The sequence below is a fragment of the Symphalangus syndactylus genome, chromosome 24 (assembly GCF_028878055.3).
Source record: "Symphalangus syndactylus isolate Jambi chromosome 24, NHGRI_mSymSyn1-v2.1_pri, whole genome shotgun sequence".
NCBI classification, from domain to species: Eukaryota; Metazoa; Chordata; class Mammalia; order Primates; family Hylobatidae; genus Symphalangus; species Symphalangus syndactylus.
In genome coordinates this window covers 51,728,223-51,745,260 of record NC_072446.2, presented here as the reverse complement: position 1 = coordinate 51,745,260, position 17,038 = coordinate 51,728,223, and the positions used below count along the sequence as shown (strand labels likewise).

The window sequence follows — 17,038 nt, the reverse complement described above, 5'->3', positions numbered from 1 at the left end:
CAGCCCTGGAAAAGTATGATCTGCCTGCAGGTGAAGAAAGGAGAATATAGTAGAAAAATAGCAGTTGTCCTCAGCCCATTGAAATTCAAAAGATTCCCCAGGGATTTATTTTCTAAATGGCTTCTTATTTCCCTAAGTGTTTTGTCCTTTTTCCTCTGATGTGTGGGCATCCAATAAGCAGGCACTGGTGCCATCAACTCCTGACGTTCCCTCCCTGGAAAAATCCTCTAATTATAAAGCATCACTTGCTGCATGAGCCAAAGGGAAGAGTAAATTATTCCACTTTCGTTTTTACCATTGACTCCAGAGACGAATGTCTTCTTGTCCCCTGGGGAGCCAAAGCCATCCGCATTGACCTTTTGCAGAGGCGGGTGCCGGATTCTTGTGCTCACCGCTCTGTGAACCCCACAGCCGGTGAATTCGGGTGCCTGCCTCCCTTCTCCTCAGAAGCAGTCTGTGTGTCTTCCAGCTTCCACTGTCCTCTTTTCAGAACGTCAAGGACACTATCTCCTACTGTTTGAGGCCCTCTGCCTGTTCCCATCCCCCGGGCAACAGGAGAAGGGCCTCTTAAATCCCTGATTGGGATACAATTCTCCTAACAACATTCCCAATTGCCTTTAGGGCTATATTGTACACAGAAAAAGCGTAGACAGCAGAGAGTGTTTAATGCATCGTGACAGTTAATGTATATTGAATGCAAATGTTGCCTCCATACCAAGACATTCTATGCATGATGTCATGGAACCCCCCAGCTGATCCATGATGAAGAGATGCTGTTGATGACTCCATTTCAGTTTCAGACTAAGTGACCTGCCCAGGGATCATCTCTCTCTCTCTCTCTCTCTCACACACACAGTCACACCCATGCACACTCTTGTTAATAAGTGTCAGAGCAGCCTTTTGGCCCCAAGCACTCTGACCCCTCAGCAGGATGTCCTGCTGTCTCCCTAGAGCATCTTCCCTTTATGTGTCTTAGCTGTAGTCTCAGGAAGTTAGAACTGGCAGAGGCACTAGCTCAAGTGAGAAACCCCAGCACAGGGGTGGGTGAACAACAAGCTCAGGCCACAGGGAGGAGATTATCCAGATAGCCTCTGAGACCTTGAGCAAGTCACAAGATCCAAGTGTCTTAGGCAGGTTCTCCCAGAATCAGACTTCTGATGAGAATCCACAGGCAAGTGACTGATGACGGGAGAGGTGCCAAGGGAGGTCATGGAGGGAGCAGGAAAGGAGGGTGGGGAGGGGGAAAGTCAAGCCAGGCTCAATCTCAGGAACAATCTTGTAGGGGGATCTTCAGCCTGATCTTGAAAAGGCCTCTGGAGGGCAAGCAAGGCCTCTGAATTTGTCTTGCCTTGAAGCAAGAAAGCTGGACTTTGCCACTCCTCCCTGTCAGTCGTGAGTTACTGACCACTAGGAAGGACATGCACCCACAGGCCCTTGCAGCTCTCTGAACCGCAAGGCTAAGCAGCTCCCATGGCCCAAGTCCCCTGAAGAAAGAGCATGGGCTGCAGTTAGAAGAAAAGCATGCAGAAACTGCAGAGTGGGCACACAGATCAGACGCGGGCATCGCAGGGCATCTGGGTGGAGACGACCAGGATCCAGGACACTCGGCCCCAGTCACTAGTACAATGCCCCAGACGGGGCCAGAGCTGTGTCTCTGTGACTAGAGCCCCATGACCTCATCAGAAGGTCTGGGGATCTGGGAGGTGAAATTAATTAAGGGGATTAGAAAGTAGGTTTTGAAAGAAAGTTGACAAAATTAGAGTATTTCACCTCCAGAGAAGACTAAATAGTAAGCCAGTAACAGCCAGTAACTACACAAGTAAATAAAGACTTCTTACCAAAAAATGATGGCTGATTCAAGGACTGCAGAAGTAGAATAATTGACATACTGCACATACAGAACGGATCCTACTGCACGAAGGAAACCCCAGCCTGACAAGGAAGGGAAGCCCCAGAAGACTGTAAGGAAGGGTACATGATCCACATGCCCGGCATCTGTCTTGCAGGATTACACAGGGTCCTTCCTGAAATAATTTGCTCTGAACAGATAAAGCATGACAGCCAGGAACATTTCCTGAGTGGCTCTTATGTGGGAGGGTTTGGAAGCAGAAGTTCATAAAGTACATGAAAAGGAGGATGAGAAGACCAGGATGAGAAGATCTTCAACACCACCCTTGACCCTATGTTGGGGGAGTTGAGGCAGGTCAACCCTTAGAAGCCTGAACCTAGCATCAGAATGCTGCAGGGAGGGCTCTCTCCAGCCCAGAGGCTCCATACTGACTCATAGGCAGTATGGAACCTCTTATAGAATCCATCCCTCATGTGAACAATGGCAATGATACTGTCCCTGCCTCACTGAGCTGTGATCAGTGGGTGCAGGCACACTCAGAGCTCTTGCTACGGAGCTGGGAACAAAATGATGAAGTATCAAGTAGAATGGCTCTCCACATGTGAAATATATGCCCAAGCCTGGTGGAAAGGTGGCATTGGCTGCAGCTTCAAGGGATTCAAAACACTCCTCTGCTCAAGCAGAATTTGAGTCAACACAGAACCATCATGGGACACACAATGTGTCCCAAATATCTAGCTCATATTATTTCTGTTTCTTCCAATTATTGACACAGCACCTTCTAGCACACACGTACTCTGCAGAAACACAAGCTCATTCATTCTCCCCTTGCCCTTCTGTGTTAGGTAAAATCTGGAAATTAGAATCCCCATTTTGCAAATACAAAATAACTGAGAAACAGATCAAGCTGCGACTCACTGAATCTGGAGCAAAAGCAGGTTCTATCTCCTGTCTCCTTCCCTGCAAGCTCAAGTTCCTGCTCCACTAGCCTAGATGTCAAGGTGCTTTATCCTTCTCCCTGCTCTGATATTTCTTTCTTTCCTTTTGGTAAAAAATGAATGAATCTTTCTTTGATAGGAGTGACAAAGGAACATACAGAAGAGGTATGGAAATTTCAGAAGGGATGGGGTTCCTTCCTGCAGAATCTGACACTGGATCACTGATTTATACAACCCTGGCACTGCCCCAGGAGCAGAGAAGGAAAAGCGCAAAGCAGGCTGTGCACATCCCCATCCATCTGACCGGCTCACCGGGTCCAAGCCTGGGAGACGCCTGCCAGGGAACTGTCATCTGTTCACTCTTACACACAGCCCACAGATGGAGCCCTCCAAGGTCAGTGGATGAGGGACAGGCTGTGGACAGGAGGGAAACTGGGAGTCAGGGGTCCTGGATGCAGAGAGCATTTCTTCCAGTTTCCAAATGTGACTCTGGGTGCCTGGCTCTGGGTTGCAAAGGTTGTGGTGAGCCCTGAGTGCTGCCCCTTCTCCTGCTTATACTTAGCAGGGTTCTATTCTCAACTGAGGGGGCTGTTCAAAGCAGGACAGTGAGGCTCATGCTCCAGACTGTTGTTGGGAGATGCTGAGGTCTGACACCGAAGAATGATGTCAAGTCCAAAGACCAAGGAAGGTGAAGAAGGGAGCTAGACAGCAGCTGGGGAAGTCAATGCCAAAGGAATTAGGGGCAACATCAGGTTTCAGACTGTGGTTCAGAGTGAGCCCCCATCTGTGAGTGTGAGCTAGTGCCTCTCTGGAACACCAGCACCACCCCAGGAGCCTTCTGGCCTCATCTGCAAAAGGGGTCATCGTACCTGTGGAGGAGGCATCTCCTTAGGAGTAGAAGAGAATTTATGTGAAGGAGCCTCTGATCAGTGCTAAGCCCAGATCACGGGTGGCTCCGTGATGAACTCAGGTGGGTCCCAAATGTCAGACATGCCCCTACCCATTCTACAGTCAGCAGAAGGCCTCTTCTTCACCATCAACAACAAATGGGCAAACACTGAAAACCTTGGCTGTGCCACATTTCTTACCTATGCTGATTCTTTTACTCTGTGCAATGATGCCGCACCTGGGGCCTGAGAGGGAAGGGACCCATCCAGGGTTGCTCCACCGTAGATGGTGCAGCCAAAGGGAGCTGCAGCCTGGCCATACCCTCACTCCTGGCCACCACGCTGCCACCTTTCCACCATCCCGGTCCTGTCCTGACCTAGGAGGAAAGTGAAGGCTGCCAAGGGATCTCCAGCAGAGCCTTCTTTTACAATTGTAGTAGAAATTGGATCCTTCTTATTTCACTACTCTGGTCTTGTTAACAGGCTATTTACGTGGCAGTAACTGCCCATGGATGTCAAGTCCCCAATGGGCTAGAATAAAGGGAAGATGTGATATCCTTTCTTCTTCAGCAAAAAAGGATTGCTGATATTGCTCCTTTAAACTTCTAGCCCACTCATCTGGGAGGTTCAGCCTGCCCTGTCACCTTGGAGCGCTCAGGCTGCTGGGCATGTCCTGACTTTTCCCTTTTCATGTTCCCTTTGACTCTGCAGGAGGGAAGCGGGTCCAGTTGATCTGGAGAGGCTGAAAGGAGAGAGAACTGAGGCAGAAGTAATCAGTGGAAATTCCAGAGGGAGACAGGCCAGAACCCACTGTCTAAGCACAAAGGGCTGCTGGCTTAGTAAAGTGAGGCTAAGGTGGGGAGGTCAGTGAGCCAGGGAGCCTGCCCACCTGCAGAGTGGCTCTGCAGCTTTGTCCCTGCAGGATGAGGCCCTGAACTCTGCACCCACCCTGGTGGGTTGCACATTCTGTGCTGTGAGACTGCCGCAGGTGCAGGCTCAAAGCCCTGCCCCTGCAACCCTCTCCACCAAGGTGCCTCCTAAGGGGCAGGTAAGGCAGAGGTAGGCCTCAAGGTGCCACCCCCACGAAGTTGGGGGAACCCTGCTTACTTCTCTGGGCTCTGCCTTTGCCTTGATAACTAGGGGACAGTTAGGTGGTTTGCAGGAAAAAGCCATGTTGCTGTTGAAAATGCTGTTTTCAGGCTGGGCGTGGTGGCTCACAACTGTAATTCCAGCATTTTGAGAGGCTGAGGTAAGAAGATTGCTTGAGGCTAGGATTTTGAAACCAGCCTGGGCAACATAGCAAGACTTCTCTACAAAAAATAACAAAGAAACAAAATGTTCAGTGCAGCAATTGGTTTTGTTTTTTTTTTTTTGAGATGGGATCTTGCTATGTTGTCCAGGCTGGCCTTGAACTCTTGGGCTCAAGCGATTCTCCTGCTTCAGCTTCCTGAGTAGCTGGGACTACAGGTGTGTGCCATGGCACATGGCTAGCAGTTGTTATTTGTTTACACTATGTTATGAACAGAATGTCTGTGTCTCCCCCCAAAATTTATATGCTGCAGCCCTAAACCCCAATGTGATGGTATTCGGAGTTGGGGCCTGCGGGAGGTCCTTAGGGCTGGAGGAGGTCACAAGAACGGGCGCCCATGATGAGATTAGTGTGCTTGTAAGATGAGGAAGATGCTGACCTCTTCTTGCTCCGAGTGAGGATGCAGTGATACGGCAGCCATCCTCTGCCAGGAGGAGGGTCCTCGCCTGTCAGCATGCTGAGCATGGACTTCCCAGCCTCTAGAATTACGAGCAATAAATGTGTACTGTTTTTTAAGAATGTATTTTTCTACTCGTTTGCTTTTGGGGAGCCTAAACAGGGTTTCTTGACAGGACAAAGTACATTATTATTAGAGATAATGCAAGTTATTAATTACCAAATATATTTGTATAGAAAGAAAAAAGCCACAAAATATCTATGAATTGTAAGAAACAAGCACTGTTGCAGTGCAAATATCCCGAAACATTCACGTGGTGCCATGTGCAGCTCTCCGAAGCTCTTCAGCTCTAACCCGGAACAGGTTGTGCTCAGGGTGATGCTGCTGGGAGTCTGGAGATAGATGAAGACACTCCCCCCACACCCGCCTTCATACTTGCACATGCACCTGCACACTGGGACACACACTTGTGCACAACACATGTAGTCCTGACGCTGGAAAAGCCTCCAGTCCAGTAAGTGAAGCGCAAAAGGTGAATAAATAGCAAAGCTCCACACAGGAGAGGGTGCCGCCCACAGAGAGCGGGGCAGGCCCACTGTCATGTTCCCAGGAAGTGGGATGTAGTCAGTGGACCTTCCTTCCAGGGTGGGCTGGCTGTTCAGCCAGGAGAGGAGGATAGGAAATGGGAATTCAAGGGGCCACCATAACAGAGCGTCATGGCACATGCCTTCAGGTGTTTGCATCGCAAAGAGTGTGAGAAACATCAGTGTGACTATTTCAAAGCGAAGTGAAGAATCATCAAGGCTCATCACCATTCTCTGCAGTCTGGGGAAGATCACTCACAGTTTACCTATACCAATCCGATTCTATCACTCTATTCACAGGTTGCTTGCAGCCCAGGATGAAGCCCAATCTCCTAAAATCTGGTATGAGGACTTTAGTGATGAGACCACTACGCATCTTTCTGCCTCACCTTATGCATCCTACATTCTGGTGCTCCATGCTTCTTCAAACTCAAAAATCAGAAAGAGCAACACTGCCCCTAGGAGCACCGCCTTCCCCCACCCCCAGGGTCACAAGCACCCACACACAGGCCGCCCTGCTCCTCATCCAGGTCTCAGCTCTCTTGATTACTCCCTGTCTTCATGGGGCCCCTTCCCTCTCTGCTCCCCCATGACCCCTTCCTCTCCCCTTTGGAGCAGTCATCACTCTGCATAATCACTGCTGTTTACTGTTCTTTGGGGCAGGGCCATACCTGCCAGGCTCACCTGCTCCTGTGCCCCCAACAGCTGCTCTGTACCTGTCCAGTAGCAGACACCAACAAACACTCGCCAAGCCAACTGACAAACACACAGGCAAGGAAAGAATACGTCTGGGGGCTGGGCCTCCCAAAGCAATGTGACTCTACCACTGTGGATACAACAGCTTCTTCGTTCTTGGTTAAATCACTTTGTTTTGCCATTTTTTTCGCCATGGCTGAGGGTAAGAAAAGCTTTATGTATATTTGACAAGGTCTATCTTAGCTGGTGAGTCCTCTTTCGATCAAATTCTGTATTTTCAGGTGGCTCTTGAACAGAAGGAACTCTTCTTTCTGCTGCTGGCCAGGGCAAATGTGTCCTGTACCCCCAAATTGGATAGATTCTGTGAGGTCATGCTTAATACATGCTATGGGAGGAGACCCTTGTGAGACCTGGGTGCCTGATAGCAAGCAAACTGCATTAAAGGAATGCCCCTAAGGACCAGCTGCCACACCAGCTGTGCAGAAGCAAAGTAAGGGTTCTTTGTGGGCTGGTGCTGATCTGCATGACAACTGCCCAGGGAACACAAGCCAGGGTGCCATAGAGAGCTGCCTTTGGTTCAGGCACTTGCCTGAGTAAGTTCCTTTGTTTAAAAGCATTCTTTTCTTAAAATATGGATGATAAACCGAGAATCACAAAAATGAGATTGCTTACCTTTGTGTTTCCTTCCTCCAGTTCCACATGCTGCAGAATTACACAAGTGGTTATTTTTGCAAAAGAACTTTTTTCACTCACAGAAAAAAAAAGTAAATGCGGCAAGAAATATGTCTTCTTGAGCCAAAAAATGGGTTCTTAGGCCTTTTAGAAAGTGCCAGCAACCATGCTAATAATTAATGACGTTTAAATGCTTAGTTCTGCACCAGCAATGTTTTCAAGAATCCCAACCTCTTAGTTTTTCTTGATGTTAGAGCTACACTTGTACAGCAAAAAAATACAGTCTTCCTTTATCTTAGTAAAGAGGTGCACTGCACTGTTCACTTGGCGCCTGGATTGAAGTCGATGTCTGTATCCATTTTTGGAAGCTCAAGTTTTTCAGCACATGCTACAAATTCTGGCCTCACAGGTCATCCTGTAGCAAAGTTTTGTAAAGCTAAGATTTTTCTTTTTCTTTTCTTTTTTTTCCCTAATCTCTAATGGTCTTGAGAACAATCATGTTTTCCAGCTTTCAGCTGAACTACAATTTTCTTAAAGATACTGAAGATTATGATACCACATTTAGTCATAATAATAGGTATGTATTATGGGATAATTAACTGAATCATAGAAATTATTAACTAGATGAAATTCAAAGAGAAGCCATCTGCTCAGGCAGGACAGGGGTGAGGCAGGTTTCTGGGGGACATGAGGACAGCCACTTTGTTGACACAAGGAGGATGCAGGCTCTGGTGTGGACAGGCTGGGTCATTACCCATGGTAGCCAGAAATGCCCAGGAGAATGTAAAGCCAAGTCTGTGTTCAGGTCAAGTGACAATCTAAGAACAAGAAGTGGAAGACTGAGGTCAGCAGAGAGCAGAACAACTGCAGGGCCAGCCATACAGGACAACAAAAGAAAGAGCCGCCATGTCCTTATGGGCACGCAGGGGGCTTGAACTTAGTGTTCTGTCTTACCTGATTCTGGCTGTCCGGTGTGTGAATGGGCTGCTCGCTGGTGATGGTTTAGGATCTCTCCCAACTGGACAGCATAGACAAAACCTACCTGTGTGACTATCTGCTATAAGCAGCCTTATGGCCCAGGCTCAACACAGGCTCATGTTTAGAAAAAAGATCAACTGGACACCTAAAGTCTTGAATTGAAATCTAGATCTCTAATGTAGGCTTGGGCAATGCAGGAATTCCACATTTTAAATGACACAGCAAGGTTTCCCAGGATCCTATTTTGACATCTCTCTCATGCTAGAGGGAACCCGCCTCACACACTCAGGTACAACTCAGCAATGCGGGTGATGTCTCCTCTGCCCCTGGAAGACAGAGGCGGATGGAGGTGCATCTCCTCTTCATCCCCTGGCTGGGTGATTCTGAGAAACACTCTCTTCCTTCCAAAGGGTTGGAGAGTGGCTGCTGCCTGCAGTGGTGACCAACTCAGAGATTCTTCTGCTATCTGGCTCCCCTCCCGCCCTGCTGGCCACCCACTGGCCCCTCACCCCTTTTCCCTGGGATTATTTTCCAAATAAACGTCCTGACTGAGTTTTCCAGCCCTGGTTTTGGGAAGGGAGACACAGGCCAAATGTCACATTCTTTCTGGATATTTTAGCACCTCTGGTTTACTGAAGCGTGACAAATCTTATCCAATTTATCCAATTAAGGTTTGTGAAATTGTGAACTTGGCTGAGGGAAACTATTCCAGCAAAGGATGGGTGTAAGAACACCAGATAATAGGTAGTAAAAGCTGCTATTTTGGCTTCCACGGGGTATTGAGCAAAGACGGGTCTTAGAAGGGTCTGCTGACAAGCACAGTGGTGCACCGTGCCCACGGTGACCACAGCTCCTCTCCTGCATGCTCATGGTTGTCAGCGCCCCGGACTTTCCTTCCATGCTCAATGCCAGTATGCCCACTTTCTAGATGGAGAAACTGACATTTTAAGAAGATGAGAAGCTTGTTGAATGTAAGCAGGTAAAGGTCGGATGTGAGGGAGTCAAACTCACCCGGCCTGCCTCTGAAGCTGGCATCCTCTCCACCATACCATGCTGCATTGCCCACCCGCCTAGATAGGCCTGGGTGGCTCTTCAGGAGCCCACATTTTCATACTCTCAGAAGAGAAACTAAAGCTGTCCAAGGACTGAGCATAATACTCAACACATTTTTGGTGTGAGCCATTGAGCAGCAAAGTCCACAGGAGCTAGGGGCAGCCAAATGGAATCAGCCACTGAGATCTGGGGCATCTGATCCAGACACAACAGTGTCTGCTGCACTCAGCCTCTGCCCCCTTGAAACAAGAAGGTCCCCAGCTGAGGGAGAGACATAGTCATGGTCTTAGGTTCTGAGGGTCTTCACACCAGCATCGGCTCTGTGCCAAGGATCTAGACTTTGCCATTTCTCTCAACATCTCAGAAAAGGCACCAGCAGCTCTTGTCTTGCCAACCGTCTTTAAGAACAGTGACCAGCCAGCTCCACTCAGGAAGGCACTGCCAGAACTCTGAGCCCTCCCTTGCCTCCTACAATGCCAGGCAGCACATAGAATAAGCTCATTTCAGAGGTGAGGAAATCCAGGCTCGGTTAATCAGGATAGAGTGTGAGAGACAGCGGCAGACACTTGCCTCCAACCTAGGCTTGGCTGGCTCTGATGTGTGAGATTCTACCCTTGCAGGGAAGCATTCAGCTGATGCCTGACAGACACCCCCTATTAATGTTGGCTACTTGGGATCTCACCCCACTTCTCACAAGCAATGTGAAGACAGGAGAGCCACTCAGTTCTCAAAATTCAGCTTCTTCATCTTCCTGCGATCATTCCGGCTGGCCCCACAGACCTCAAGATTCAATGAGGTTATATTTATAAAGAACTTATCTCATTTCTAGACATGGTCAATTGAAAAAAAAGGCCACAGATTCCTCCTGTCACTCACTGCAAGCCCATTTCCAATGTGACTTTATAGCTAAAGAGTACAGGATATCTCCCCAACTCCTGAATCTGGCCTGGGCCACTTGACCTGCTTTGGTCAATGAGACAATGTGACGTCACCCTGAAGAGCCATGCACATTGAGGCTTGCCTTCCCTTATTGCTGTCAGGCACACCGAAGCCACCACTGGGTGAAGAACTCTGAGCCAGCCTACAGGAAAAGGAGAGACATGGCCCACAGCCAGCCTACTCCCAGAAATGTAAGGTCTTTGGCTGCCAGCTGACCGCAGATGCCTAAGTGAGCCCAGACAGCGTTGTGTGAGGCAGAGGCAATCCATCCCTGATGGCTCAGCTCAAATCATCAACCCACAGCATTGTGAGCAAATCAATGATTATTATTTTAAGCCACTGAGTTTCGGAGTAGTTTGTTCAGCAGCAATGGATAACTGATACACCAGCACTATAGAAGTTGCTTAAAACATATTATCTTTCTCTCTTCTTTATTTCTTTCCAAAGAGCTGTAATGAATACATGGTCAAGACTGCTGATGTTGGAACTGAGCAGACCCGGACATGCCCTTGACCCTCTCTACTCAGCCTCTCTGGAACCATTTCCTCACCTGCGGAATCAGAGGGCTGGACTAGATGACTGCCAAGGTCCCAACCGACTCTAGCCTTCTGACCTACTCTTGTATCTTTTCTCTTGTTTAAACTTTCATGTCAACATTGTCTCAGACATTTTTCTAGGTTTTGTATCACTTTCCATTCACTTTTGACAGAAATTCACGCTTTCTTTCCGGCCCCTCCTATCATGTCTAGATTGAGCATCTGAATGGGCGTCTTTCCACACTTCTAAGTCAACAAGATTCAACTTTAGCAAGACACTGCCGCTTTTCAGTTCTTGTATGTCATCCACTTAAGTCCCTTTAATAACATATTTTTGGGGGGAAGAAAAGTTAACGGCATAGCTGTAAAATTGAGTATGTTATTTGTTACCTTTGGTATTGCAAGCACTGTTTGAGACCGAGCATTTCACATGGGTAACCTGGAGATGCTTTCCAGAAGGGCAGTGTTGACCCCCAGACACAGTGCATAGCAGGGCTGTCGGTAACCCCACAGTCAAAAGCTTTTGATTTCAAGACGTAATGAAGAATATTTCCCATTTGAAAAACTACTGAATCTGTGTTTCCCCTCATCAAATCACCTACCTCTAGGCATGTAAAATTGGCTGGAGCCAGGCTTGGTAGCTCACATCTGTAATCCCAGCACTTTGGGAGGCTGAGGCAAGAGGATCACTTGGCCAGTTTGAAACCAGCCTGGGTAACATGGCAAAATCCACGTCTCCACACACAAAAAAGAAAAAATACACAAATTTGCCGGGCTTGATCGTGTGTCTGTAGTCCCAATTACTCAGGAGGCTGAGGTGAAAGGATCACTTGAGTCCAGGAAGTTGAGGCTGCAGTGAGCCATGATTGTGCCAGTGCACTGCAGCCTGGGCCACAGGACAACACTCTGTCTCAAAAAACACATTTACCTATGTAACAAAACTGCACATCCTGCACATGTACCTCTGAACTTAAAATAACAAGTTGAAAGTTAAAAAAAAAAAAAATGTTGGCTGGAAGGTGTGGCAGCTTGCTTGGTGCCTGAGTGACAGTTCTTCCCAGCACAGGAGGTGGCCCACAGACCTCTCTTAGCTGTGAAAGTTCTGTAACCTCCTCTGAGCGATAAACATCGTTGAGAAGGTTACCACCCATTTTCCAAGAGACTCGTCAATTTCTACTGTGTCCCATTGCCTAATATGTGACAGCTCCTCACTGACTTTCTTGAAAGTCTTTATTTCAATGCTATATTACAGCATACTAGATAACATTTCAAGCCACAATAAGGGAATCACAGGTAAGATAAACTGCCCATCATGTGCTGGGCAACTGAGGTTCCCACCAGGTGCCCTTTCTGAGCTGTTGCATCTGCCAGGAGTGGGTGACGTCCGTCTCTTTACATACACGTCCTGGCCCTGTGAGTTTCTTTTGCAATGAAGTGTAAGGCCCATTTGAATTGCAGAAAGATGTGTGTGTGTGTGTGTATGTGTGCATGTCTTGGGGAGGTGTCAAGAAAAGACAACAGACAACTGGGGATCTTGCAGCTAAGTGAGCAGCATGGGACAAATAAAAATAATAATATATTTTAAAATCCACTACATTGATTTCATGAATTTTCTTCCTTTTTCTCTCAAACTACACTCTTTCTTCCATAGACATCTATTTTTTGACACCACAATCCGATGTGGTTTGTTTTCAGTAACTATCAGCTACTAGGTATTTGTTGAGCACTTGGGATGTACCCAGGCAAAGAGCTGTGCAAGTATAAAATAAGGGAGCCTGCCCTGCAACTGGGAAAGAGGAATTACACGTTCATTCCAAAACAGAGAAACAATGTAAAAACAGAAAAAAAAAAAAAAAGTATTCATTCTCAACACATCAGCTGGGAGAGCCTGGGTGTAAAGCTCTGAAGCCTGAAAACTTTCAAAGAATCGAGGGCATAGAAAGGGTCCAGAAGAACTCAATACAGGGCACAACTGCAAAGGTATTTTCTTCCTTTAATTTCTGCAACCCTCACTTTTGGAGGGAACACTGCCAGCGGTGACCTGGGGCCATGGGTTAAGCTGCACTCAACAAGGTGCCTGCTTGCTGTATTAGGATATTAGGAAGAGTCCACCTTTTTTTTTTTTTTTTTTTTTTGAGAGGGAGTCTCACTCTGTTGCCCAGGCTGGAGTGCAGTGGCGCTATTAAATTCAAACAGCACCCAGGAGACAAAGGCGAGTCCCGGCTGCAGCCCAGGCAGGTGTTCTCCTGTCAAAACAAAACCTGCCTCAAAAGTCAATGCAGAGGCTGGGCAAGCGAAAGAGCAGTGACTTAGAGGCAGGGAACCCGAGCTTCAGGCTACTCCTGCATGTTGGGTGGTTACTGAATCTCAATTACCCTTTTTAAACTTCAATTTCTTCATTTGATAAATGGGATCAATGACTCTCCACCTCAAATGGGTCTAACACTATCTGCTCAACCTAATGGCTTAGATGGGAAACTGCTTTATTCAGGAAAGGACTCCAGAACTGTAAGCTGCTTTAGTAAGGTGTGGTGGCATGTTCTTCCAAGTTGAGAAGTTCTGCTAGATAGGAGAAATGAACAGTGCCCGTTTCTGAGTGTTTCAGACCACAGCCTTGCAGCTCTGGGGACCTAAAGGAAGAAACATCAGGTGTGTCTCGCGGGGCTGCAGACATGAAGACCGGGGTGGAATTCAGGTGGTTTCACTCACCCGCTCCTCCTTCAAATGCCTCCTTCTGGCACTCTGCATTTCAGCATTCTCTTTGGGCTGCGGAGGCTCCCCAGAAGCCACGTCCCCTGAAAGGAACACAGGAAGGACCTTTTGTTCCTGGCACCACCTTTAACTCCTGCCCCTGCCCACCAGGACACCTGGGCAAGACGCGGCGCAATGGTGGGTTACCAGGCAGGAGGGAGGGCTCTAGGAAGGTTGGGAGCCATGGAACCCTGGAGCTTAACTTTCTCTGACCACCAGGGTACCAGCCTGCGGTGGCAGGACTGGGGCCTCTGCCTAGTGTTGAAACGGGGGCGCACAGATGCTTTTCTAAATAACTTTTGACCCCCTTTCTGGTAAATCTTTTTTTCATAGTTGATTCTCTATGAAATCTAGACTGCAAACACCACCTCCTCCGCTCCTAGAACGCAGACTGTCTTACCACCGCCCTAGTCGTTCCAATTCCAACTGGGGCGGGCCCGCCATGGGCCAACAACAGGCTGGCTCAGGGCTGAGGGGGTCTCTGGAGTCTGAACTCCGCGCCCGCTTGCTCCTCCAGGGCTTAGCTGGTCAGGACTTGAACATTCGCCTGACCCATAAATTTGGTCATTTTGAACCTCAAAACCGAACCGGAGCCTGGGGAGGCCTTTAGGACCGAGGAGAGCCATCCCTTCCTCTAGTCGGGCAGCAAATTCCTGTCCTCCTAGTCCCCCGCAGTTATTCCCCCGCCGCCAGCCTCTGTGGCCCTCACATTGTCAGACACTGGCCCCGGGCCACCCTCTGGACGCGACCCCCCGCTAGGGCCTCCCTGGTCTGGGGCAAAGTTGATGGCCACCTTCGCGCGGGCTGCGCCCTCCTCCTCTTCGCTGCCCTCCTCCCCCGGGGCCCGCGCCCGCCGCCTCCAGCACGCGCGTCGCCAGGCTCGGCAAGCGAAGCGGAGCAGCTCGCCCCAGGGCGCCCCTCGCACAGCCTGCCGGCCAGGCGCGCGCGACGAGAGTCTCCCCGCACTCCTTCCTCTCCCGGGGGCCGAGAGGGCTGGGCTCAGCCCCGGCGCCGCAACTCCCGACTCCCCGCCGCTCGGGCTGCCGCCACTGCCCAGCGCCCGGCGCTCGGGGCAGCCGGGGGCGCTGGCGGCGAGCGCAGGGCGGGGAGCGGCGTGGGGAGCAGAGCGGCGCAGAGGGGAGGGCAGAGGAGGAGAGAGCCTGGGAGCGGAGGAGCAGAGGCGAGCGCCGCACCGCCCCGCACGCTGGCTCTCTCGCTCGACTCGCGGGCGGCCGCTTGGGCGCACTTGCCGGGTCACCTTGTCGGGGAGGTAAGTCCGGACCTCCCTGCCGTGGGGGCGGGCGGAGGGGCCCGCAGTGGGCGGGGTCGCGGCGGGGGCCGCGAGCTGGCGGCGGGAGCCGGAGGCTGCCCGGCACGGGCGGGTGTCCTAGTCCTGGCTCCGCCTCGGAGCGCGCAGACCCGGCGGCGGCGTGGCGCCCGCGGTAAGTCCGGGTGGTCGCCGCGACGAGACTTGGGAGACACGGGGTCGCCGGGCGGGAGGGGGAGCTGAGCCGGCGGAGAAGATGCCCAGGAAAAGGTCGGTGCTGGCCCTGGCTGCACGTTGGTGCCTTGCCACCCCGGGAGACGCGAAGGGGCTGCTGTGCGAATTCGATGGGAGCTGGTGAGACCGAGAACTGGGAGCGTAGCGGAGCCAGGCTGCCCAGCAGGGCCATGGGGGCGCGCGGCGGGCCAAGGCTCTGCGGGTTCGGGCTGCCCCTCGGAGTGACCCGAAGGAGACCAGCCAGGGCTGGTGAGCCGGGCGGCCGCTGAGCTGGGGACCTAGGTCTGTTTGGGAGTAGGAAGGGAAACAGACTAATCCTCCGAGCGGAGCGGCAGGCAAGGTGCAAGCGCGCTTGGGATGGGGAATCCCGACGGGCGACCGGGGCGGAAGCAGGGACTCCTGGAGCCCCTTTCCTCTAGCCCGGACAAGACCTGCCTTCAAAAGCTGTCTGGCCCCTGGCAGCCGCGACAGCCTGCAGCCCTGGGAGCCACAGCCCGGGCGCCGAGATGGGAGCGAGCACATAGGCTTTTTTGGTTCCAATTTGAATCTCGCTTTTTCCTGGTCGTGATTTCTGCCTCTTCGTGTGCGCTCTCTGGGTAGTGAGGAGGAAGGAATGGCTCACTGGATGAGTTGGGCACTTTTCTTAGGGAAGAGGCTTTGTCCCTATGCGCTTTTTGCAAGACCCTAGTAGAGTGGCTGTGTCAGCCGAGCTTTGAGGAGGCGGCCAGAGGGGCCGCTTGGCATTTCTGAAAGACAAGAGGAAGGGGTCTTCTGGTAGTCCTGTTTTCCTTTGGGGGTTTCCTTGCACGCAGAGGCTTGGGCGCTTGGCACCCAGACTTCAGGTGCGCACAGTCCTCCTGCGACGTCAGATGCGCTGGCGCCGCGGCGCTCCTGGCTCCGACCGATGCCTGCGCCTTCCCTCGCCACGTCCTGGTGTTCAGTGCAGCAGACACCGGCCGAAGGCTTGGCTGATTGGGGGTGTCGTGGGGGAGGGGGGCTGGGCGTTACACAGTGGCTCCGTTTTCTGGTTGGAATCAGTTGGTAGGGCGTGCGCGCGCGAGTCTGTGTATCTGTCCGTCTCCCTCCTACAGCCCAGCGTGTTTGGTCTGAGTCCAAAGAAGGAGGTGGTGTGTGTGCTGCGTAGACCTGCGCCTGTGGGGTGAGCAGCCTCATTAACAGCCCCCAGAGCCGGCCAACTTCTCCGTGCTAGGCTGCGACCTCAGGGGCCGCCGCGTCGGGGATCGGAAGTGGTCTTCGAAGAGGGGTGTAGGTCGCCAAGTCCTGGCAGCAGCTGAAGTGAAAAGGAGCTGCCAGGAGGCGGGCGGTGGGCAGTCTGATGTCCGTTCTGGCGCGGACAGGAAGAAACTGAAGTCGAATGTTTAGTTGAATTGCGTGCTCTGTGTTTGGCGGTGGTGTGGCCCGTTCTTTTGGAGGTCCACACCACAGGTGTGAGGCCTGTGGGCCCTGAGGAAGCGCCCTCCACTTATTTCCTCCCTCCCCTCTCCCTCCACCGCCCGCCCCTCTGCAAGGAGCAAGCCTGACAGTAGCTGATCGGCGCCCTCTCTCACCCTGTCCCCATTTCCTGCATGAAAACGGAATCCTCATAATCAAGAGGGCCTTGTTAAAAAAAAAAAAAAAAAAAAAGGAAAGAAAAGATGGAGAAACCTATTTTTAAACTTTTTTATTATGGAAAATTTCAGTGGTACACAGTGGCAGACAGAGAATAGTGCACTGAAGCTTTGTGTACGCCTCACCCAGTCACCACCTGCAGTTACCTTTGGTGGAGTTTTGCAGGCCGCAGAGTTTTGGAAGCCTTGTTTGATGAAGTATTTCAAAACTCATTCCAAAATGCTGAGTATTGGACAGTAGGTTATTTAGCTCCATTCAGTCATGACACATTGTATACGCATATCACAGCATCACTCTGTACCCCATAAACGTATACAAT

The 17,038-nt window shown here is 50.7% G+C and overlaps 1 protein-coding gene across 6 annotated transcripts in view; it reads left to right on the top strand.

Annotated features, from left to right (window-relative positions):
* The first annotated feature begins 14,717 nt into the window (after positions 1 to 14,717).
* SYNDIG1 (synapse differentiation inducing 1) overlaps positions 14,718 to 17,038 on the top strand; it is a 197,373-nt gene continuing 195,052 nt past the window's right edge. For 2 of the 6 annotated variants that reach the window (XM_063633879.1, XM_055265260.2), the window contains exon 1: positions 14,718 to 14,859. The gene's annotated coding sequence lies outside the window, so the exon portion shown is untranslated. Of the gene's footprint in view, positions 14,860 to 14,900; positions 15,340 to 17,038 lie in introns of those variants that run through there. The other 4 variants (XM_063633880.1, XM_055265254.2, XM_055265256.2 and 1 more) reach the window with 4 other exon arrangements.